Source organism: Pezoporus wallicus, unplaced genomic scaffold, assembly GCF_028554395.1.
Source record: "Pezoporus wallicus isolate ANWC-B61680 ecotype Strahan unplaced genomic scaffold, APGP_CSIRO_Pwel_v1 contig_4684, whole genome shotgun sequence".
In the NCBI taxonomy this organism is placed as follows: Eukaryota; Metazoa; Chordata; class Aves; order Psittaciformes; family Psittacidae; genus Pezoporus; species Pezoporus wallicus.
Window position 1 is genome coordinate 1,353,451 of NW_026637499.1, and position 24,184 is coordinate 1,377,634.

The following is a 24,184-nucleotide window of genomic DNA, read 5'->3' on the forward strand; positions in this document are numbered from 1 at the left end:
AATTGCAGGAAAATCGGGGGGGGGGGGGGGGGAATAAATCTGCAAAACCAAACCAAGAAGAAGAAAGCAAGCAACTGAACATGGAGATTTCCAATGACTTCTTCAGGGCTGAGATTGCCCTTTTATATGGGAAACAACCTCCTGCCCAAAACCCACAGAGGGTTGAGGCTGCAGGCATTAGCACATAAACATAGTTAGGCAGGATGTGTCTAGTCAGCATGTGTCTGGTGCAGGTTGTGGGCTGTTGTGCCAGTGGTTCGAGGACCACTGACACCAGAGAGCTACATCTTAGGAGATACAAAGGGATTCAATAGCTGGAAGATGGTCCTTTGGGCATGGGGAATGAGTATCCTCCCTAGAAACACACTTGTGGCTGAAAGCATCCTGTCTTTCCCAGTCCTGAATGTGGAGCTCGGTGCTGTTCTGCTTCATTTTACAGCCCTGATGCAAAGTCTTCCCTTGGCATTAGTTTTCCTCTCTTTCTTCCTTCGAGCTGTAATCTCCTGCCTGTCACTCCAGCTTTCCGGCCAGGAGTTACACGCTTTTGTTTTGCAAAGCACAGTAAATCTTAATGGTGACATGAGAAGCTCTGGCATATCTGATGCTGTTTGTTCTTTTGGAGGAAGGTGGGGAGAAAAGCGAGCAGGGTTGAGAAGGGTAAATCAATCCACTTTAGAAACAGAGAGATGCAGCATGGCACAATGCCGTAATCCAATGGAACCAGCGTGTGCCGGAGAGACAGATCTGGGACGGAGAGAGGAGGGGTTGCAGTAATCCTCCATCCCTCTGAAATCCCCAGCATGGAACAAAGCTCTTGTTAGCACATAAGGATGGGGGAGTGGTAGCAATAAGCTGAATAAACACCCTTAAATTCAGCTGTAATAAAGTGATGGGAACCTGCACTGGAATGCTTTCATAAACACTTGGGGACAAGGTTGTTCTAATTATAAAAGCCCAATCAAAGGGACCAGCAGACATGAAACTGTGGATTAGTTCAGTTGTTTGAATGTTTGTGGCAGAATGGCAGTAACTTCCTTCTCCCTCACACTGCCCTGAAAGGTTTTGGATGCTCTTTATCTGGCCATGCTTTGGACTCCTGTTAACAAAAGGAGAAAGGAGCACAAAGACCAGGAGGAGAAATGGATTCAGTGTGCTCGCCCTGTGCAGGGTTATAGACTATGATGTCCATCCATTCCCTTCCCTTTCACTCCTTCCTACCTCAAAATAGTTCCTGTCTCCATAAATGCAGAGAAAGGAAAAGAAGAGTTAATTTTTTGAGAGCTGAAAACTACCAGGAAAGGATCTGGAGCCCTCAGGAGGAAAACCCAGCGATTTCCCTGCATTGCAAATTTGAGGGTCAGGTCCTCCCTAAGCCATATCTCTGTTGGAGAATATTTAAGATTGATTAATAATAACACATGCCTTCTGCTCTAATTGTTGTAATTTTAGGGTTGGTTTTCTAAACCTTCTCTTGCACACTTGAAACGTTAAAAGCTTCCTTCTTCGTAAGAAGCATAAAGAAATGGCATGACGGCAGTGGTTAGAAACTACAAGAACATCCCCCTTTTCTCCCCTGATCATGAGAGTATCAAAAAGATCATCAGATCTGTCAGTAGTCTTTGAAAAGATGCTTTAGAAATATGAGTGAGGAGCTGTTTCAGACCTGTTGATACCTTATGCTTGGAGAAAACCCTGCTGATGGCTATTGGAAAGCATCCTCCTTGTTCTCCTGGAGGAGCTTCCCACCAGGTCCATCTTTCTGCTCCCAGTTTCCCTCAGTGTTTCCTCCTCTCAGGACTTCCCTTCTTTCAATCTTCCACTTCACATACAGAAACCAGCCCAAACCCATCTCCTGTCCCAACCATTTCTCCCAGCCCAATTTTGAGGCAAGAATGTGGAGTTAATAGGAATGCTTTACAAACAAGCATTCAGAGGGGAGAATGTGCCTATTCATCTCCTAATACAGTGCCTAAAAAAATGTCTTTCTTTAATTGCATTTGGAATCTATTCTAACGATTTACCCAGGAGAGTGTTAAGATGTCAAGGCTTTTTCATTAGTAATATATCCCCCAACAGAATCTTTGTTAGGATAGGTTAAGGCAGTAAATAGACCATTAATTTACAGGAACATAATTAGTAGCTTGCAGTTAGTCATGAAAATAGTCGGATTTCTTTTGGCGTTATTCAATGGCAAGATTTACAACAAATAGAGAAGCAGCAGGTCAAAAACCACTCAGGCCAAAAAGCAGCAAAAGCTATTGATTGAAGTTGCAACGATAACCTTAACTCTGCCCCAGTGCCCCAAACAAGAGAATTTATGCAAACAAAATACATTCTCCAAGTGGTAAATAATGAACACAGAAAAAAAGCACCTATTTTGAGCAAATATCAATACATGGCTATAAAATAGCTTGTTGTAAGGGCTGTGCGTATCCCGCATGTAAAATTGACAGTGGTATAGCATAGAATTGTAGAGTAGTTAGGATTGGAAAGGACCTTAAGATCATCTTGGTCCAACCCCTTGCCATGGGCAGGGATGAGTCTACTAGACCATGTTGCCCAAGGCTTTATCCAGCCTGACCTTGAACACTGCCAAGGATGGAGCATTTATATGAGGCACTTCTTTTCCGAAGGGATTGTTGGTAATATTCAGATTTCCAATGAAGGCATTTTATTAGTTATTATTTATATAATTGACATGTTTCTGTTTGACACCTTGTCATCATTTTGGTGAAAGGAACTGAAATAAAACAGCTTGTATGGTCAAGGTCGTTTACTTTAGATTCTCAGAAACAGGGAAAAGAAAGTTCTAATACTAAAATACATCTCAATTCAAAGTTACCTTTTATTATTCTTAATTTTAGATTATTAACATGAAAAAAAAACCAAACTTAATTTGACGTCAGACTGAGTGAAAAACTCATTTGATGAAGGGTTTTTACACCTCCTTAGTAGGCAGGTTGGTTTCAGACAGTTCAGAAATAGGCTTTGAGCCAATTGTAGCTTTTTGGGGTGTATTACTGCAACTGGCAAAGCACAAAGGAATTTTCAGGGGTCAGGAGCTGTGCTCATAGGACAGTGCCTATAAATCATAGGCATTACTCAACAGGTGAAATAACAATGTATATTAGACAGCAGTTAATGTTGCACTTCTAAATGATAGTGAATGATCAAACTAAAATAAAAGGAACAGTAATAAGGTTATTGTGTGCTGGACCAAGAAGAGCAAAGTTCAGCTGCATCATGAGATGAATGGATTATTGCTTCCCAAACCAGACCTTTTTGTAGCAGTTGAAGTGGAAACGGAACAAATAAAGTCTCATTGAAAAGAAGGTAACAAAAGCCATTTAATTTCTTACATTAACTCCTCTTACTTGTTTGTTACTGCTGGTAATGTTGAGGTGTGGGTAGGAAATACTGAGGTTTCCTTATGGGAGTTTTGCCAGGAACATTCTCTTTTACATATATAAATTATGGGGGTTTCTCTAAGTTGGAAAAATATCTGCCAGAACAATTCCTCGAAAAAGGTCCTGGGAAACTAAATATTCATAGAAACAGAATAATTTCCCCATTATTTTCTTGAATTGCTCTTTCAATGACATTTAAGAGGAGCCCAAACTTAATCTTTGCTTGTTAAGGCTTGTAACTTCACACTTTGCTATTGCATGAAACCAAAAGCATAACATAAGAACTGGGGAAACTGAGGCAGGGAGTGATTTCTTGCTAGCTGAAGGCTGCAGAAGGAGGCAGCACTATCACAGCTCCAGGTCCCTGATGGCATCATCTGCCAATGACTCCCCATGGGACCAGAGACCCCCAGGCAGCATTGGTCGGTGGAGATAGGACGATGTGAATTCTGGCTCTGCTTTCATGCCTTTGTTACCTCTAATCCAGACAGGTTGACAGCAGGACAGACTCCTACTGGGACAGTGCCACAGCTTGACCCTGCAGATGGTAAGGATCTCGCAAAGCGTCTGTGTTGTAAAGCTCTGCTGCAGGGTGGAGAATTTTAATAAGGACAGGAAAAAATAGCGAGAGACGGGGAGAAAGGGATACACTGCACAGAACCTGACCTTATTTCCTCAGAGTGTGCGACTAAATCACACAGCTAAAAATAGGTAAGCGATTTGCTTTGATGCTGTAGGATTTTGCTGACACCACTTTTGTTACACATATAAATATAGAGATTTAATATAATATTTCCCTTACTGCAGTGTCTTCTATTAAGGCAGCGCTGAAGTCCCGAGAGCTGCTCGCTCTGGCTGCTGCTTTAAGCTGTGAGCTACAAGCACAGGCTTCTTGGCTCTGCAACTAAAATCCTGCTGGCCTTAGGGACTGTAGTGATAGGACAAGGGGTAAAGGGTTCAAACTTAAACAGGGGAAGTTTGGATATAAGGGAGAAGTTCTTTACTGTGAGGGTGGTGAGGCACTGGAATGGGTTGCCCAGGGAAGCTGTGAATGCTCCATCCCTGGCAGTGTTCAAGGCCAGGTTGGACCGAGCCTTGGGTGACATGGTTTAGTGTGAGGTGTCCCTGCTCATGGCAGGGGGGTTGGAACTGATGATCTTAAGGTCCTTTCCAACCCTAACTATTCTATGATTCTATGGTTTTAAATGTCCTCCGGGAGGGATGTTTGGTGTCCAGCATTGTCCATTCCTGGTTCTCAGGAACAGTCACTCCAAAACCAGTGGAACTTCCAGGAGTGACTGCTTTGGGAAGTTTTGGTCCTGGTCTCCTGCATCTTTATAATGGGGAGAACAAAACCAGTCTGCGTCTAGGAGGGTCCCAGGCATGGGGACAGCAGTGAGATGCCCAGGGTGAGCACTAAAGAGGGGAGATTTAGGTTGGAATAAGGCAGAAGCTCTTCCCTGTGAGGGTGCTGAGGCACTGGCACAGGGTGCCCAGAGAAGCTGTGGCTGCCCCATGCGTGGCAGTGTTCAAGGCCAGGTTGGACACAGGGGCTTGGAGCAAGCTGCTCTAGTGGAAGATGTCCCTGCCCGTGGCAGGGGCTGGCACTGGATGATGTTTAGGGTCCCTTCAACCCAAATCATGCTGGGATTCTATGATTCTATGATTAAAAGGAGGTCAGTCACCGGTGGCGCGCTCCAGAGGCTGGTACTGGGGCCACCTTTGTTTCACATCATCAGTGATGACAATGACACAGAGAACACCTCAGGAAAGATGCAGACGATACAACACTGTAAGGAGTGGTTGGCAGAGCAGTTGGTTGTGGCACCATTCAGAGGGACCTTGACAGCCTGGAGAAACAAAAGCCTGGACTCTGCTGTGAGCCCCTTGTAGAGCTTTAGCTGGCTCTCCCCATACCTGAATGTGTTTTCCCTTCTGTGACTGAGGCGCAAGTGTTGTCCCTGCAGCATCTGAGGCTTGAAGTGTGCAAATGGAGAGCATTATTGAATACCAAACATTTATTCTGTTGCATAAACCTCTTGTCTTTGTTCCCTGAGGAGCCTACGCTGAACGTGTGCCTCCAGACAGGACTGTCTGGGAGCAGGAGAAAAGAGATGGGATCTACTTGAATTCAGAGCTGAGCGTCTCACCAGTGCCCATCTTCTTCACTTCCCTCCATGCTTTCCCTTTCCCTCATTCCCCACTTTTCCTTTTATTAAAGAAACTTTCCACTTGCACATAGAGGAACCAGACTCCGAATGGAGGCTGAGGGTAAGCGGTCGATGGGGAAACCGAGGAAATAACTGTGCTGTGAGGATGCTGGTTTCCCAGGCTCGACCTGGGAATACCCAAGGGGATGCTGCTGTTCTCCCACATCTCCTCCTGCCTCCTCACCTTTGGAAAGAGCAGCACATGCTGGGGTGAGCAGTGCTCCTTGCGGAGAGCAGTGTAAACAGAGCTCCAGCTGGCCTATGGCACGGAGGGGACATAACCCCGCTCCTGACAGCTTCTGTTGTGCTGAAACAGTTCCTTGCACTGGACCGGGTTTATCTCCAAGTCATCAGATTTACACCCGAGATCTCCTCAGCCTGGCGAATCTGCCACCGTAGCCCCGGGGTAGCCCTTATCCATGTCCCTTTGCACTGCTGGGGATTCTCCATGCACTGCTCCACGTGGATGTGACTCTGCCCGTGCTCTGTTTGGCTCAGGGGGACTCTTAGCAACCATCACACGTGCAATTAACCCCCCCTTTCCTACTTCAAGCTGTCTCATCAGGCTCCCCAGCGATGCAACCCTTACAGCTGCGGTGTGTGCTGTTTCCAGCCTGCAGCTGCAAGGAAAAGCCAGTGCTTAAAACCAGAGCTCTTCCCTCCTGGCTGCACCCAGCTTGTGCCCACCATGTGCCGTGGGAGAAGGTGCCTCTTGCATCCCCTCTTCTGCCACCAGCATCCCCATCGCTGTTCCAGCGAGCATCTCGCTGCATCCTGGTGCTGTGCAGTTACAAAAGCACTACATTAATTTTCCTACAGCCTTTCGGTCAAGCAGCTGAAAGCCTTTTAGAGACTTTAATTGAGCCTCGGAGTTAATGAAGCCTCACTAACATGCCTGCCGGATAAAGGAGTGTTGATTACCCCCTGTTTTACAGAGGTTGTGTGGAGCCTGGGTGGGTTGGGTTAAGGTTGTTTTCCCCTTCAAAACAAAACATGAAGTGCAAAATGCCCTGTCTTCTCAAGAGCAATATTTCCAGGTGGGTTTATGGAATACAGCTCTCCCCAGCCCGTGATTTCCTAAGGAAATTGCAAGCAAACTTTGGGATTGAAATGAATCTTTAGCCTCTGCAGGATCTGTCCTGCAAACCAACATCTACCTCCGTGGAAAGCAGCAGCATCCCAAGAGGAGGGATGTCTGCTCTCAGAGGGTCCTGCCCGGCCTCTCAGAGCTGCCAAGTCAATGCTGTACCAAATAGGACCAAATAACTTCCAAAGCCATGTAGTGAACTGATGGAACCTTGTCCAGAAGCTGCATGTGGGTGAGGGCTTGATCCTGAAAAGTGGTGGTGGTGAAGATCCCTCCTCCCTTGACCATCTACATGTAATATTCTGGTACCTATAGCCAGGACCACGTGTTTCTGCTTAGAGCCCTGGCCAGATACAAACTCCTTTTTTGCTGCTCCCTAGAACTTTGCTTACAAAATTCCTCTTTCCAGTCATGCAACCCTTGTGCTCACATCTGCTGTGCGTGGGGTAATGGGAATCGCAGCTGCCCAGCATCTTTTAGGTGGAGCCCGTTGTAGCTATGAGCTACAAGCAGAGACTTCTTGCCTCTGCAGCTAAAATGCTGCTGGCCTTTGGGAAAACACATGAGAAATGTCCTCCCGGAGGGATGTTTGGTGTCCAGCATTGTCCGTTCCTGGTTCTCAGGAACAGTCACTCCAAAACCAGTGGAACTTCCAGGGTTATTTGCTAGGAGTGACTGCTTTGGGAAGTTTTGGTCCTGGTCTCCTGCATCTTTATAATGGGGAGAACAAAACCAGTTTGTCTCTAGGGGGGTCCCAGGCATGGGGACAGCAGTGAGATGCCCAGGGTGAGCACTAAAGAGGGGAGATTTAAGTTAGATCTAAGGCAGAAATTCTTCCCTGTGAGGGTGCTGAGGCGCTGGCACAGGGTGCCCAGAGAAGCTGTGGCTGCCCCATCCCTGGCAGTGTTCAAGGCCAGGTTGGACACAGGGGCTTGGAGCAAGCTGCTCTAGTGGAAGGTGTCCCTGCCTGTGGCAGGGGTTGGAGCTGGATGAGCTTTAAGATCCCTTCCAGCCCAAACCAGTTTGGTATTCTATGATCCCATGGTTTCCAGCAAATCCTTTGCATCCATGTAAGTATATAGATATCATATATGTTGAAGCATACATTATATAGATATTATATATATAAAATATAATATATATAATTATGCATATACATAAAATCAAAGCCCATGATGCTGTCCTGTCCCCCCAGGAGCTGCATCCCCCTCCCCGCAGGGTACCCCCCCCTTTACTCAGCCGGGCCCGGGGGAGGCTCCGGCTGCCGCTGCCCGCAGCGCGCTGCCCTCGGGCCCCGCCGTGAGCAGTGCACGGCAGGGGGCGCACCAGCTCCACGGGAGCGATGGAAGCCGGGTCCCCGCGCCGGGGTCTCTTCGGTACCCGGGTTCGAGTCCCCCCGCGGCCAGGGGAGGTCGGGGTATCGTTATCCCGGAGGAGATGCGCGGTGTGCTGAGCCGGACAGCGCTGCTGGGGGTTATTCCAGCTAAATCTGAGCTCTGGAAAACCATCCCTGCGCGGTCAGCCAGCGTCCTACTGAAACAGGAAAACCTCCCGGTACAAGCATTAAGCTCCAAAGAGTCAGGCACATTCCAACCCCCCAGAAACCTTATTTGCCCTTGTTTTCCTCTTGTCTGTGCAGCATCTGCACACAGGATTTCTATGTGCATCCCGGGAATGCCTTCCCCCCCTTTTCCCTATTTTCTGGTGCTGTTACACACTGTTCAATCTTCAACTTCAGAAGAGCTGCAGGGAATTTGCCAGGACCCCTGCCGCAGGGATTGCACTGCAGCTAAATATAGAAATGGGATTTTGGATGGAATACAGCCTTGGGTGCACTTTGGCACAAGTCTCAGTGTTTTCCTCACAGCACTGGCTCTGTGTGGAGTAGAATATTCCCAGGAATAGATGTGGATGGCACTTGGGGCTCGTGCTTTGGGTAAGTTTGCACATCAGCGTGCGAGGAATTTGCAAGTAGAACGGAGCTGAACTCAGATTTTATGTCCTGTGAAATTCCCAAGGCTTGTTTAATTCCAAAATAGAATATTTTTTTTCTGTTTTTCTTTATTTTTCTCTATAAAACCAGAATAATCTGGAGAGAAATATTTGCATTTAGGATGATTATCAGCAGCGCTGAACTGCTTTGGCTTTAGGAGCTGATAAGCTCGCTCTGACACTTCCATCTTGACTTTTAGAGTCTTTTACAAGCGCTAATGTGTTAAGAGTCCAGAAAAGAAAGCCAAAGTAAATGGCAAAGTAGAACTGTATCAAAGCATCGCAGTGTAAGTGGGATTGCCAGACTCCCGTCAGCCACTTTGCATTCACTGAAGGGCATCAACTGCCTCAAAAAGCTTCTGTGGATCAACTTTTGACCCAGCTGTGCTCAGATCTTCATTTGTGATGGAAAGAGCAGCAGGCACGTGTCCTTTTCAGGTCAGGATGAATTGTGATTTATAGTCTAACTTCTAAATCGAGGTATATTTATATGTTAATATTCGCATATAAACGTGAATGTACTTATAGATTAATTCATAGTTTAATTCTCTCAGCTGCTCAGTGATGCTTTAACAGCCAGCACACCTGTGGGGTACCCTGCAGGGCAGTTCTGTGGCTTCATTGATTTCAATGAAGACAGCAATGTTGGATCAAGTGGAGAAGTGGGGAGCAAATGGGTGCAAGGGGGATGTGGGGATGCTCTGAGGCTTCGCTGTGTAAAGTAAGGAGTTAGAGGAGCCCATGCTCAGCCTTGGTTCCTTCCTTTAGGTACACTGCGTGTCTCATGGCAGGTACAGTGATGCCATTAGGCAAATAAGTCGGTCTGAGACACACAGATAAGGCTGCAAAGGGGCTGTTTGAGCCTTCCCAAGGAGCTGCTCTTTGAAGGAGTTTTGAGGCACTGGTGCTGCTGGCAAGAGATATGAAGGACCTTGAAAATCAACCAAATGAAGTCCCGTCCCCTCATACCCATAAGCTTAATGTTATCAAGGAAGTTTCTTGTGCCTGAGGGCAGTAATAACCATTCCCTGCAGGATGCACATCATAGAATGACAGAGTGGTTTGGGTTGGAAGGGACCTTAAAGCTCATCCAGTTCCAACCCCTGCCATGCACAGGGACACCTTCCACCAGAGCAGCTTGCTCCAAGCCCCTGTGTTCAACCTGGCCTTGAACACTGCCGGGGATGGGGCAGCCACAGCTTCTCTGGGCACCCTCACAGGGAAGAGCTTCTTCCTTATATCTCACCTAAATCTCCCCTCTGTCAGTTTAAATTATGTGATTCTATGATTCCTTTTTCACCAAATTCTCTGCTTTTCACCTCACAATGCCGTTAATTCACAGGGAGGCTGCTGCCACCGCTGCCTCCCTGGGGAGGGCTGATGGGGACCTCAACGCTGTCACCAGCAGCTACCCCACTGATTGCATGGGGACTTCCCTGGGACTGCAACTGCCTCCTCAATCTCATTTCTCTGCTTTCTCTTCCGTACTTCTCCTGCTCAAAAAGCCTGTGACCCAGCTGAACTCACCAGGGCTTTGATACTGAGAAACACGGAATTGAGCACGTCACCCATCCCCTGAGTTTCCCGAGTAGGGAAAATGAACTCAAACTAACTAAAACTGCCGAGGATTCGTGTGTTGCAAGCTGCAAATGAGGAGGCAGGATGAGGAGGGAGCAGCTCAGATCTGGGCTGAGAAGGGAGGCTGGGGTTTGCTGAGCTTCTGTGGCACGAAGATGACTTCCTGCAGTGACTCAGCCTGCTGAGAACTTTTTAGCTTGCGTGCCTTGGTTTTCATATTGCTGTGCTTTTCCTAAGCTCCTTCGCAGCCAACAGGACCAAGGAAACGGGAGGGGTTTGCTGGTTTTAGGCTTCCTCAGAATTAATTGAGCACTCCTGAAATAAGCTACAGGCTTGTAGTGTATTTTCAGCTCCTCCAGGGTAAGTGACATGGGGCCTGATTAGCAGGAATGGCTGAGAAAGGCTCAGTGTTTCTGGTGCGAAATGCAGGCTCCAAGGTCCAAAGCTTGGGGGGGGCTCTTCCTGATTCAAGGACTTCTTTTGTTGGAAGAGGTTTCTTGTGTCGAGGGTTAAATTTGTGTTAAAGGAGAAGAGAGAAGGAGGGAGCAGAACAGGCAAGAAGCTCTGGAGGGAGATGTTCACCTGGTGCATGAGAACCTGCTTCAAATCCTTGGTCTTAATTAGAGGAGGGGAAATGAATCTGGATCTCTCACAACTCAGCCTACCCCTCTTTATCACAATACACTGGGTTGGCAGCATGGATAACCCTCCCTTAAGTGTTACAAGGAAATTAAAACAGTCTCATTATATTCCACACTGGAAATAAATGTTGTTATTAATAATAATATTATTACTTTATGCATCTCTCACAAGAGAAACAGTTTCCTTCCAACTGTAGTCCAAGGCTTCTTTTGCTGGGGTAAGATGGGGAATCTCAGGGTCATCCCAGCCTCAGCTTGTGATGTTTTCCTGTTCCCTTGAGCCCCTCGTGGTCTGTGCTTGGTGCTGGGTCCTTCATCTCAGCCCACACTGCAGGACAGGCTGAGCTGCTCACACATTCCCTTTGCTTCCAGGGGTAGAAACAGCCCCTAAACGTCCTTGACCTATCTTGAGCAGGGGGTTATGAGGCATAATTAATTTCAGTTTCAAAAGAGATTTGAATTCCCAAGAAGAAAAATGTTCAAGAAATGCAAATCATGATTAATCATTATTATTATTATTCCTATAAATCCCCACTTCAGCTTGGTTGGAAAACAGAGGTTAATTTAGTGATGCCTATGAAGGTAGGGAGGATTGAGTGGCCTGACTCTCCCTTTAGCCCATGGGGTTGCAGTCAGCCTGTGGAGTTATACCCGCTTAGCATCAGTGCATGTGGGCAGAGAATCAGACCCCACAGTCGCTTTACTCTGTGCTAATGGATAGCACTAAATTGCTGCTAGTGTCTCTCCCTGAAGCGTGCAGGAGACAGTTCAGAACTCGCTGTTCCTCCCTGTCTCCCTTGTGGAGGGCTTGGAAGGTTTAATTCAATCATAATCCTAAATGGAAAGTAACAGAGCAATGAGGAAAAAACACCACACGATGTCTGTGAAAAGAATTTTGTCTTCAGCGAGTTTTGATCTGGATCCTAAAAGAGCGAGACAAACCCCTGTGATTGACACCCTTGTTCCGCACAAGGTGCCTTGGAGGAAGCTTTCAGAGCTAAAGGTTTCCTTTGCTGGAGGGGGTGCGGGGAAAGTCCAGGTTTCAGAGCTTTTTGTTCTGTTTTGGTTTGTGTTTTCCTCTCTGCTGTGTAAAGATGTGAGACCCTCTGAAGTTTTCTTTCCCTGTAGAGAGCAGCCCACCTCAGCAGCAAAGCAAGGATTAACAAATCGGTGCTCTTCTCTCTCCTGACCACTGATGGCCCTCTCTGAAAGATGCTCCTACCCCAGAGAAAGATGCTCCCCTCTGCTGTAAGACCCCAAAGCACCCAAACCCTGCTCAGCCCCCCTGAGGGTGTGTGAGCCTGGAAGATGAAGGCAGGATGAGTCCAGGTCACCCTCCCGAGGTCTCAAGGAGCCCTCATGCTGCATCCCTGGATTCTTCTCCTCACTCCTGCATCCTGGGATGCTCCTCCAAGCATCAGCTTTGTGCAGATGCTGGGAGATTTTTATTGCTATTCCCCCACATGTCTGCTTGAAACCACAAGCACTTTGCCTTTTGTTATAAATCAGAGATGTCTCGTTTCAGTGATGACAACACTTCCCTGGCTGGGTACGTTGCACTTTGCTAAATACCTTCTCTCTGGCTTGAGTTTTCACCGTGGGATGGTTTTATTCCATTCCATTCCATTATATGTTATAGCAGGAGCAGTGGAAACCTTCCCTTTCTCTTGCCACCAAGCACTGGCTCCAAGGGGGAGAAGGGAGGGATGCTTAGCTGGAAGCTCACCCTGTTCATATATCAGGGAGCAAACGCCGCCGACAAACTGCGAGATTCATTTTGGTGCCAGGCGACCATAAATTTATTTGCTTGTTAATGCAGCTTCTCCCAGTTCATGTTTTCCCTAACTAGGAGCATCAAAATGTCAACCTGTCCTCAGGGGTATATCAGCCTCCTGAGCTGAAGTCAGTAACGAGATTAGAGTCCACACTGTTCAGAAGTGCTGTCTCTCTCCCGTGTGTGCCCTCTCAGTCACTTGCACTCACTTTGGTATTATCTGGGCTTTTTTCCTCCCACTGATGTATTTTTTCCCTTCCTCTCAATTCTTCTTCTCCTCAGCTCCCAATGAAACAAATGTGAGCTGACACACACACAGAGTGTCGCCTCCCTTGTCCCCATTTGTCATCTCTCCCCTGCTCCTTCTGCAGGCTGCCCAGCAGGGGGACAAGGATGGCTCCTGCTTGGGTCATGCTCCCCATGGAACATCTCTGGCTTTCCCCTGGTGAACCCCTTCAATAAGATATAAGAAATAAGACAAAGGGATGCTTGGAGTAAATATGGACACATTCAAGCCCAGGATGGATGTGGTTCTGAGCAACGTGATCTAGTTGAAGGTGTCCCTGCTCATTGCTGGTGTTTGGACTGGATGACCCTTGAAGGTCCCTTCCAACCCAAACTATTCCATGATTCTATGCAAACATCTGGTAGCTGGGAGAAGGGCAGGTCTGTGGCTGGAGCGAGAGGCAGGGAGAAGAGAACATTCCCACCCAACTGGATGCAGTCTCTGGGGCTTGAGCATCATGAGCACTGGGAGGAGATCTAGATGGAGAGTGTTTACAAAGAGAACAATCAGCCACTGTGGTGGATTCCCTATTTTAAGATTCATCTGGATGCTAGGCTGTCTAGTCTAGGTCATGATTTGCCAAGAAAGGTTGGACCAGGTGATCCCTGAGGTCCATTCCAACCAGGTGTTCTACTATCCTATCTATACCTTAACATTTGTAGTCACTCTTCCTCAGTATCTACAAAGTCAGCTTGGGTGCGTCTGTTGGGACAGACTCAATAAGCAACCAGCAAATCAGTGCCCTTTGGAGGCATTGCCCTTTGCAAACAGTGGGGACACAGACTCCAGGCCCTGAACAGGGAACTCAGGAATAGAATGTAGCTAAAAAGTTATTAAACTCTTCTAGAAGCAGAACGACAAAAACATTCTTTTTCCTAAGAATTTATTTTCCTGACTTTTTAATAAAATCTTTGACCTTCCAGGATGAAGGAATGAAAGTTTTTTTTCCCCTTAGAAATCTAAAAATAACTTGACATTTTTCATGGAAGAAGGTGTCTTCCATCCAGATCTCATTTGGTCTCATACCTGCAAAGCACACTCATACCACTAATTCTTTGCTTTTCTATGCATGAAATTCCCCATGAAATGAGGGAATTAGGAAATTAACTGTCTCGAGAACTCAGCTTGACTTGGCTCACTCTAATAAGATGAAGGCACACGGTAGGCACCTACATATATATTTAAAGACTATCTGTGCAGTGCAGCTGGGCTCAGACCTGGAGAACTCTTATGCTGCATCTCTTACTTCTCTAACTCCTCCCTGAGCAGCAGTTCTGATGAAAGAGGACATGTATCACAAGAACTCCTCTTTGTAAACCCAAATCTCGGGCTTGGAAAAGCAGCACAGCCCAGGCATCAGCCTATGAGAGCAGGATCCAGCATTCCCCACTGACCGTGCTCTGGAGATTGAGGTTTGGTGTCTGGTCCCAAGGCAATACATGGCTGTTATAGCTCCTCGCCAAGTGGAAGCTGAATTTGCTGCTGCAATAGGATTTTTGGCCACTTTTCAAACTCTGCTAGTGATGTGCATCGTCCTGGATGAGCCTTTAGCATTTCCCCATGCCTTTGTTTCCTCTTGCTCCTCCCTGCCTGTTGAAGCTGAAATCTCCCCTGGACAGATGGGATCTCTGCCCAACGCTTGGCAAAAGGTGGCCCTTAATTCCTGACCTTGTCCCACCATCCCACATTGTTTTCCTCCCTTTTGAATCTCCAAAAGATCCTGACCCCAGTGGGGTATCCCACCCCATCCTGCTTTCCTTAAACACAGGTAGTGCCTCTGGCCATCACACACCATCCCCTTTATAATCCCTTCCTATGCTTGTAAGCTCTAAAGACAATATCATTTGAAGAGATGGCATTAAAGTAACCTCAGCAATGGTGGTCTTGTATATTCAGTGGTGATTTTGGCTATCACCATCACCTTAGAAGCATTGTCTGCCTTTCTTCAAGGTTATAACTGGAAACTGGGTAAGACACAAGAAAGGTCTTCTGCGCTGAGGTTTGGAGGGAGGAGGATAAAGAAAACAGATGCTGCATCTAAGCTGGGATTTCCCTGAGTAAATAAATTACAAAATTACATTAAAGCATCTTTTTTAGTTGCATATAAAAGCTAGGAAATGAATGTCTCCTCCATAATTGCTGCAGAGGGCTTAAACCAGCCATTTCTATTTGCAGTTACTTATTTCAATAAACTTTTATTTATTTCCATTTGAGTTAATGTTCCTGTTCATGAATATTTTGAGGGATTCAGAGCACTGTCCAAAACTAATGCTGATTTTCACTAGGGGAAAGCCACATTCCCCCTCAGTCTAGACTGATATCCCTCCCTCCATGCCCATGGGAAAGCAGCAAGATGACTATAATAAACATTTTGAGATGCAGTTGCTTTAGCTCAAGCACAAAATTAACTTTCTGGTAGCTTTTAAGGAAACAAGTGAACAAGCAAACAAAATCCCCATCTCTTTCCATAGGACGTCATCTCAGTTGTACTTTCCCCCCTCTTTTCTAGTGGAAACATGTCATTTGTGGAAGTAGCCATACGCTCTGTGTTTCAATTGAACCCAAGTCATGCGGTTTACTTAACTAAATTAAGGAATGGAGGAAATCACTTGAACACCTTGTTCTTAAAGCTCAAAGCCAGGAAATGAGAAGGCCTTGCTGCTCATTTTAATTCCTACAAATAAGAACTTGCTCTTTCAGAGTTTTCAGAGGGAAAGAGTTTGGCCTAGCAAGAAATCAGCTCAGTCAGGGATGTGAGAGAGACCCAGTTTAGATTCCTGCTGTGAATCATGCTGTGGATATTACCTAGCTGCCCTTATCCTAAAAAGTTTCTGCTGAGGTTTGAGCTGTAATTCCACTTCGAGAACATTCAGTCTTAAACCTGAAACATGTCTGCAGAAAAAGCTCAGTTTAATACATTTCTCAATAAATAAAAGCAATTACAGACTGACCTACTTGATGATTCAGGCTGTGCTGTGAAATGTTGGACCCGTGGACTTAGTGTTTCCCTTCAGACTTGTTATACAAACACCACTTAATGCAGGAAACTTCCCCTACCCATGGCAATCCCTTTTCTCCCTTCCTTGTTTTAAATCATTACTGCTGGGGGTTGGGCTGAATTGGATCTATAGGACTCTAAATGCCCCTTCAGAGCCCCAGTGATGATTCGGAGTTAGGAAAACTATTTTGCTAAACTGCCTTATCCCTTGGGAGGCACTTCAGTACCGAGAAGCTAAATGTGTGACTCAATTCCCATCAGCCAGCTGACTGAGCTGACTCTGCCTCATTTTAGCCCATTGCCACTACAGAGCAGCTCTAGCCACCTTCCCAGCTTTCCTTGTCAATTAAGCTAATGCATTTCACTTTGCAAGAGAGCAGGATTACCAGCAAGCAGCTACCTCATGGAGGATGGTAACTTGATGGCTTCAAAGAATATACCCCATCTTGGTGACTTTTGATGGGCGGTTGATTGGTTTTGTGTGCAGGAGACCTGGTTTTGGGGATTGGGAGTGCAACTTGCCCAGGAGCAATGGGATGGGAAAGTGCTGAGTGATGGGGCTCCATGTCTCCATCAGTGGGGAGCTATTCTGTGTGCTTTGGGTTTTTTTTAAGGAGATGGTGCACAACTGCTCCTGCTTTTGCTGGCTGTGGTGAGGCTGAGGCTCATTGCCTGCTGCCAGCAAGTGGAGGGGTGCAGGAGGAGCAGGGGCTGCTGGAGTGAGCTCGGTCCGTATGTCCGCAGGCATCCTGGAGACCGGTGCAATATGGAGCGGTTCAGTGTTTGATGAATGTTGTCATTAGTGTTTGTGGCACTTACGGGCTTCCATTTATCCTGAGCAACAGTGATTTATGTGCGGGGCATATATCCAGGTAAAAAGTAGTTTAAAAACTAGGGGAAGGCCTCTCAGAGAGCTTTAGCCTCTTCCCCTCCTCTCCTTCCCCATAAACTAATCACTTCCTTTCTCTCCTCTCCTCCCCAATTCTACAACAGCAGTTCCTCCATTTGAGAAGACATTTTAACCCTAAAAAAGTGGCTTTTAAAGGTTCCTGGTATTTCTCCTTTTCCTCAGCCTGCTTCTCCATCTTTCCACCCTGCTAAAGGTGCATCTTTCAAAGCTGCTTATGCCAGGGTGATGGTGCAGTACTGTGCTTGCAAAGGGAAATGCCCATGGGAATGAGCTCAGAAACCTCACTGACAGCCTGGAACAGGAGGGAAAAAGAAGCGAGGAGCAGGTTTGATTGTTTGGTAAAAGCCCAGGATTTCAGTCCTCCTTGGCCCCAATTAGGTATTAGTTGAGCAAAAAGAAAACTCAAACCGCTAGATTCATTATGACACTAGGAAAAGTTGGCTTACCTACTTTTGTTATATAGGAATAACATTCTGAAGAGGCAAACTGATAAATGCCAAGCATTCAAAACCGAAGTCTTTATTGAACCCAAGTGGCTTTTTTTTCCCCTCCTTCTTTCTGTTCCATTTTAAGGAAAATAGACCATTTTTGTCCTGATTTGGATGGGGAAGCTGATCTCAATCTTTCTTAGAATGGGAGCTCGGCTTTCTGATGAGCTCTGCCTGCGTATGGACTCCCCAGTCAGCAGTTTAATGCCACTCCATTCATTTACACCAGTGTAAATCAGGAGTAATTGTCCTGAAATCAATGTCACCGTGATTGACCAGATTTTCAGAAGAGCTCAGCTCCCAGCTAAGCCCCTGCCACACATGGCCAGATGTATTTATTTATTTCATTTAAAGCGCTCTGTGGATACCTATCCCCTGTGAAATCGGGCACTGAGCGACAATATTGAATGCTGATTGCAGCTTGTCAGAAAATGAGGGAGGGGAGAAAAAGCAATATTTGCAAAATCCTTTGAAATAGGGTTTTTTTTTCTTCTTTGCCTTTTTAAGGAGTATTATGTTTTTCCTAGTCAACTTCCATCCTCCTCCCCCTTTCCAAGATCGCGTGCGCACTTCCTGCTTGCTATTCCTGATTCTCTCTAACTGTGAGATTGCATCTCAGCACAAAATGGATGTGAGACCCCACAGACTGAGGAGGCTGCAGGAAAAGCAGAATCATAGAGTCATAGAAGAGTTTGGGTTGGAAAGGACCCTAAGGTCATCCAGTTCCAACCTCCTGCCATGGGCAGGGACACCTCACACTAGACCATGTCACCCAAGGCTCTGTCCAACTTGGCCTTGAACAGTGCCAGGGATGGAGCATTTAGGACTTCTTTGGGCAACCTGTGCCAGCAGCTCATCACCCTCACAGTAAGGAAAGGTGATGTGTTGCCCCATAGTGCTACTAGGATAACAGTTGCATTCACTGGGTGTGAACCCTTCTGCCTAGCCCAAGGTTGGATCAAGTCTTGAGACATACTAGCGTATTGCTCCCTTAAAGGTTTTGATCTTGTTTTCCTCAAAGCAGTCATCAGGGGTCGCTCTGTGCTAGAAGAAGGTTGGGGATGGACATTGAGATCAACATGGTCATGTTCCAACCCCAGGACAGGGGGAAGGAAGACCTTTAAGGTCTTCCAACCCAAACCATTCTATGATTCTATGTGCTTTGCCCAAATGTGCCATGGTTGGATTCCCTTTTACAGCTTTACACCATCCTTAGGTGTTGCCCTTGAAGCTTGCTCCACACCATAATGGGAACTCAAGCAACAAGGGGATGAGCTTGGGGACAGCCACCAAAGGGAGATGTGGGGCAGGACCCATCAGTTTGGCATCCTGCTTACAGAGTGCTCTTTACTGCAAGCCAGCCTTGCTGCCACCTCACTTGCCAGTGCTGTGGCATTCCCATGCTGGCTGCATGAAGCAGCCTCTTGCTTATAGCCTTGTGTGTGCAGACAGGCTGAGGGGCTGCCCTGAGTGAGGAATGTAATAATTGCTTCTTTGCTTCCTTGCTGTTTCCCCCCTCTCCCTTTCTCTTTGGCTTGTGAATGGACGGTAAACACCTCCGTGATTCAGGTTTTCTGTGTGAGGACGTGCAGGGAGCAGGCGGGGGAACAGGGCTGAGGGCAGCATCCTCCGGGAAGGAGGCCGATGTGTGTGTGTGTGTGTGTGTGTTGAACCACATGTTCTCATTTTGATTCACATTGAATATGAAAGGCAAGCAGAAACCCAATTAGTAACCTCTGAACTAGCCCCGTGTTATCTCTGGGAACACATGCCATCTGCCAGCTCCTCCGCCACCCCACGGCCCCCTCCCTCTTCCCAGCTAAATGAAACAGGTTTCTGGGCTGGAGACACCACACAGGGACCAATGTTTAATAAAACAAACCATACCCACCTCCCAGCCACCCAGTTCAGCCCCCACCCCGTGGTTATCTGCAGCTTCCTCTCTTCCCCTCAGTCTTTACACTTTGCTTCCTCACCCTACTTTCAGCATTGTTACCCCTGGAAGGGTTGAGAGTAACTCAGCACCAGTGAGGAGATCTGACTGCTGATGGCTGGGCTGACAGGGCTCAGCGCATGCCATGGGCAGCTCTCAGCACTTTGCTGTATGCTGTGGTCAGAGAAAGCTGCCTCCAGCCACAAAGAGGGAGATTCCAAGCGGGAATGAAGCAAAAACCCCTTGTAATTCTGGCATCCGAGCTTGAAGGATCTGGGCACTGCTGTGATGAAACCCAGAGGCAAGGGAGAGGCAGAGTTGGCCGCAAACATGCTGCTGACATGAACTGGCAAGAGAAGGTTTTTTCCCCAGTGCTGGCCTTGCTTTTGGGGTGGATGCTGTCAGCGGGATGTTTGCATGGATGACATTCTGTATAGCACAAATATGGGCAGGGGTTATAGGTGACTGTGCACAGGTTGTCCTCCCTGGTGTGACATGGTAAAAAAGGAAGAAGGTGGAAACAGCACAACTTGGCTGCAATGACCTGGGTGCTGCAAATGGCTGGAGTTCCCCACCAGCCCCTGGTTGAGCTCCAGGTTTGCATCCTGCTCTTAGACGCCCAGGGCATGGATGGAGCGGTTGGTGGCATCAACAGCTCACTCACCCTGGGAGGAGAGTGAAAACAAGAAGGCTCCTTCCACCATGCTGCCTGGTGGGACACTGGGAAGGACACACAGCCCAGTGCATCCCTTCCCAGGGATGGCAGAGGTTTGGCCGTGCTGCCTTCCCTCCCAACAGCCTGGATAATTGTGTGTTTACAGTCAAATTGACAGATGGGAGTTTCAGTGTTTCACAGAGGCAGATGGTATCAGAGGAGGGTGGGAAAAGTCTGGCAAGGAAATGCCAACCAGCTCTCCTTGTGCCAAAGCTGTAACATATGCCTGCCTTATGCAAAGCAGCCCCGTTTTCCTCCAGAAAAGTTCAGGGAAATAGAGCTGTGAATCAATAACCCGGGTCTCCTGTCAAATGCTGCACGTGCCGATGGTCTCTGTCTTTCCCAGCTAAAGAGAAGCCTCCATGTGAGCACAGGAAAGGGAAAGGCATTTAAAATCTGGACTCTGGCTCCAGCTTGTGCACTGGGACCAGGCGGAGTTGCAATGGTGTTGACCGCTTGATAGGTTTGGGATGGTTAATGGCAATCCTTGAAGTCTTTTTGTCTCTCTTTCATCCTTTTGCTTGTGACTCCAGCTCTAGAGCAAGGATCCTGAATCCCTCAGGTGTGGGTTTTTCCTGTAACAAGTGGTGGGGAGAAAAGAGGGAAAGTCGCCTCTGCACAGAGTCAGCTTCAGAGCATTGGGAGTTGACTGCTTAAAGGAGAGAGAAAGCAGGTTTGCTTGTGATGGGGTTTGGGGTCCTGCTTCTGTACCCTCCTGCTGCTGCTGCAGGGGCTGTGCTGTGCCAAGGAGCCTATGAACACGCTGCATTTGTAGCTATAGCCTCTACTCAGTTTGTACACCTATAGATTTCCTCCTTTACTCCCCAGGTGGCCACTACCATCCCCTTTCCTTCCTCCTCTCTTTACCCTTGTAAGGTAAAATCCCCAAGTTCTCTGGCAGAGGTTCAGTGATGCTTTTCCATCCATATTATGCACTAGCTTATGTGAGGGATGGCAGCTAAAGTACCACTGTTACCACTTCTAGGTCACGGTGGGAACTAAGCATCAGGCAAAGGACATTTAGTGTAGCACCCTTCAAATCCAAATTGCTGGGCCCACCTTGCCACCAAAAAGGTAGTAAAGGAAGTTAGAAACCTTACTGGGGGTATAGACATCAACCTCAGCTTCTTAAGGCCACAAAGGAAGATTCACAAGCCCTGAATGACCAGGACCGGGTTTTAAATCTCCTCTGAAAGCTGTTTTCTCCACTGTGGCTGCTGGCACACCGTTCAGCTTGCTGAGAGACTCCAGGTTTTCATTATCTTTCCAGGTTTTCAATATCTTCTTCAAAGCCCCTGATATTAAGTTGTCAAGAAGGAGGCTGTCAATGAGGAGGACTCCACGTTTATGAGGAAGAATGGTAGATTTGGGAATTATCAGGCTACTCAGACAGAAGGTAGATCATAGAAAGAGGTGGATATTTCTCTATGAGGGATATTTCTCTATTAGGGACAGACCAGACTCCCCAGCAGTTGTGCCTGCATACAGCTGGAATGATGGGCATGATGAGTGCCAAGGGCTTCCAGCCTGATCCTGCATTGTGCAGGAGAAGCAGAATGAGGTGCTGGGTTCCCTGAGTACGCACCAAGTCCAAGGGGGAGATGGTGTCTCTGTGCCTGGTACTGAAGCTTTTCAAGGCAGTCACAGACAGTTTAAGCTCAATGCTGAATCCTTCAATGGGGACTTCAAGGATACATGGTGTAGAAGGAAAATTGAGGTGAGTTAAGTGATAGCAGGCAAGGAAGAGCAGCCAGCAGTTGGGTAATCAAAGAGTTAAGCCATTGCATCCCCATTGGGACCATTCCCTATAGGCTGTGCTGAAAGCCTGGGGTTTATTACCCAGCTTGTAGGATGCTGCCAAGTTTCTGCATCCCATGCAGGTGACAGGCATTTGAAACAGAGGAAAACAGCCAACCTGAGCCTGCCCCTTCCTCTCACAAAGTATAATTAATGGCAGTGAGATGAATCTCCTCTGCTGGTGCATCACATGCAGCGAGGAGGCTGAGATCCTGTTTGTTACAGATCTGGGCCACCTCTAATGCAGAGTTTGCAGAGGTCCTGAGTCCTGGTAGCTTTGGAGGTGGGAGGTGAGCAGCATGAGGATTCTGTTGAGGGTTTGCTCTTCCTTTCTTTCCCTCTTCCCCATTTCTATTTGGAGGAGTTCATGTGGGAGCGCCAGCCCTTGGGTTGGGACACAGTGTTCTTGGATGCTGCGAACATCCAAGTTTTGATATCTATATATATAGTTTTTATATATGTCTAAAGAAGCAAACTCTTTACCAATGCATCTCAAAAAGTGGTACAGAAATACAGTATGCAAACACAGCCTCCAGTGTAAGACTCACAGTTACAGCAGCAGTTTTTAGAACATAAAATCCAGACAAGCTACTGTATGAAATGCTAAGAAACTGAAGCACAGTGATCTCTGGGGAGCAGCCAAGTGTCCTTGTCCTTTCTTCGCATGGGGAGGCAGGTCTTGCAGGCAATGACAAGCTGAAACCTCGTTTCCAAGCCTCTAGTTGTGGACATGGGGTTTTAACAAAGTAAGAGCATCAGGATCCCCTCTGCGGAGGAAAGCAAAGCTCAGCCCATTCCTGCAGAGTCCCCCTTGGCACAGGATGGGACAGAGGGTGGGATTCATCACCATGGACAGCCTAAAACACTGTTAAGGCTTTCAACAGAGCATCTCAAACAAACAGATGCTGGTCTCTCTGAGGGGCAGCAACCCTGCGGCATCACCTGCTGCCCGTGCTCCTACCTTACAGCAAATTCCCTCAGGCATTTTAGCTGCCCTTAGGCACTAATCACAGCTTCTGAGACTCAAAGCTGTTGTACAGTGCCTGGCGGTGCAGGCGAGCAGTGTTCATTCCGCACAGAAGGTGCTGGGGCTCTAAAGAGCAAGGATACAGGCAGGAGCAGGATGGGGTTGGAGGATAGCGGGAGGTCTTTAGATCACACTCAAGTTATAAGGCCACATTCATCCTTGATGAAACTGCTGCAGTCAGTGCCGAATAACACCCCTGACTGATTGCCATTTCTCAGTGATGGGGAGATGGAAATCTCTCTGCTAAATAGCTACAGCCCAAGCACTTCTGCCTCCCTGGCTGCTTTTGGCATCCTTTGCTTACAGCAGCTCCAGTGTGGGCATCATGCTGGGCCAACTGGGAAGGGTGACTGCCCAGAAACAGTGATGCTTGTTCACATTAGTTATCAGAGCAGCAGCAGTCCTAGCTTTGCTGGGGATGCCATGTGCATCCCATGCTGGAGCAGCATGGGTGAGAAGCCCAGAGGCACAAGCCCCCAGTGCCAGTGGCTGTGGGTGCCAGGGCATGTCCCCACAGGGCAGCAAGTGTCTCTGCTCAGCTTATGGGTCCAAAATCCTGTTCCCCCACAGCCCCGGTGATGGATCTGTCAGTCTGATCTGCTGCTATCCCTTCTGTTGTCTGTCCTTTCACCTCCATTTCACCTCTGGCTTTGCCTCCCCCTTTATTCTGTTTTCATTATCTTTATCTTGTAAGTCCCTATTACCTGCTTTTATCTGCAAAAGCATCTAATCTCTGTCAGCACCTGATGTTTGGATGGATGTGGATAGAACACATCGACTCTATTTTTGTTATTTCTTACTTTAATGTGAGATTTTAAACTGCTCTTCAGCTCTTGGGTTCCCTCTTGCTCCTTCTTTAACTTTGCAGCGATGCTTTTGCAGCTCCTTTCTTGCAGGATGAGGATGAAGGACCGGATTGTCTATATACTGCTCACATTCCTGTCTTTTGGCCTGAGTAAGTGTCAGCCCTCTGAGCCTGGATTAGCTAAGGAGGGGGCTCCAGAGGTGGCTAAGCACATTACATCTGGAGGGAGGAGGCGGAGAGGGACAGAGCACTGCCTAAAACTAGTAGTCCCTGCTACTCAGTGACCTTGGAGAAGGCGCATGCATTTCTCCTTCAGGCTGTCAGTGCTTTGGGAACAGGAACAGTGTCTCATTACCTACGTACATATAAATACATCATTTAGCACAGTGGTGGGCGTCTTTACTGCTATTATAGTAACAACCTGTCTCCCCACCTCCTATCTCCATCTGAGAGGCAAGAAGTGCTTCTCTGTCTGGGTATGAATAGCAGTATGGGGTTTGCTGCTGGATTTTGATCTGAGAAAGGACTCAGCTTTC

General features: G+C 47.3%; 1 long non-coding RNA gene across 1 annotated transcript in view; it reads left to right on the forward strand.

Moving 5' to 3' along the window:
- Window positions 1-3,026: 3,026 nt before the first annotated feature.
- Window positions 3,027-24,184, forward strand: part of LOC130597433 (uncharacterized) — a 35,304-nt gene continuing 14,146 nt past the window's right edge. Inside the window, exon 1 of the long non-coding RNA XR_008971779.1 lies at window positions 3,027-3,333. This is a non-coding gene — a long non-coding RNA (uncharacterized LOC130597433). The remainder of the gene's footprint in view (window positions 3,334-24,184) is intronic.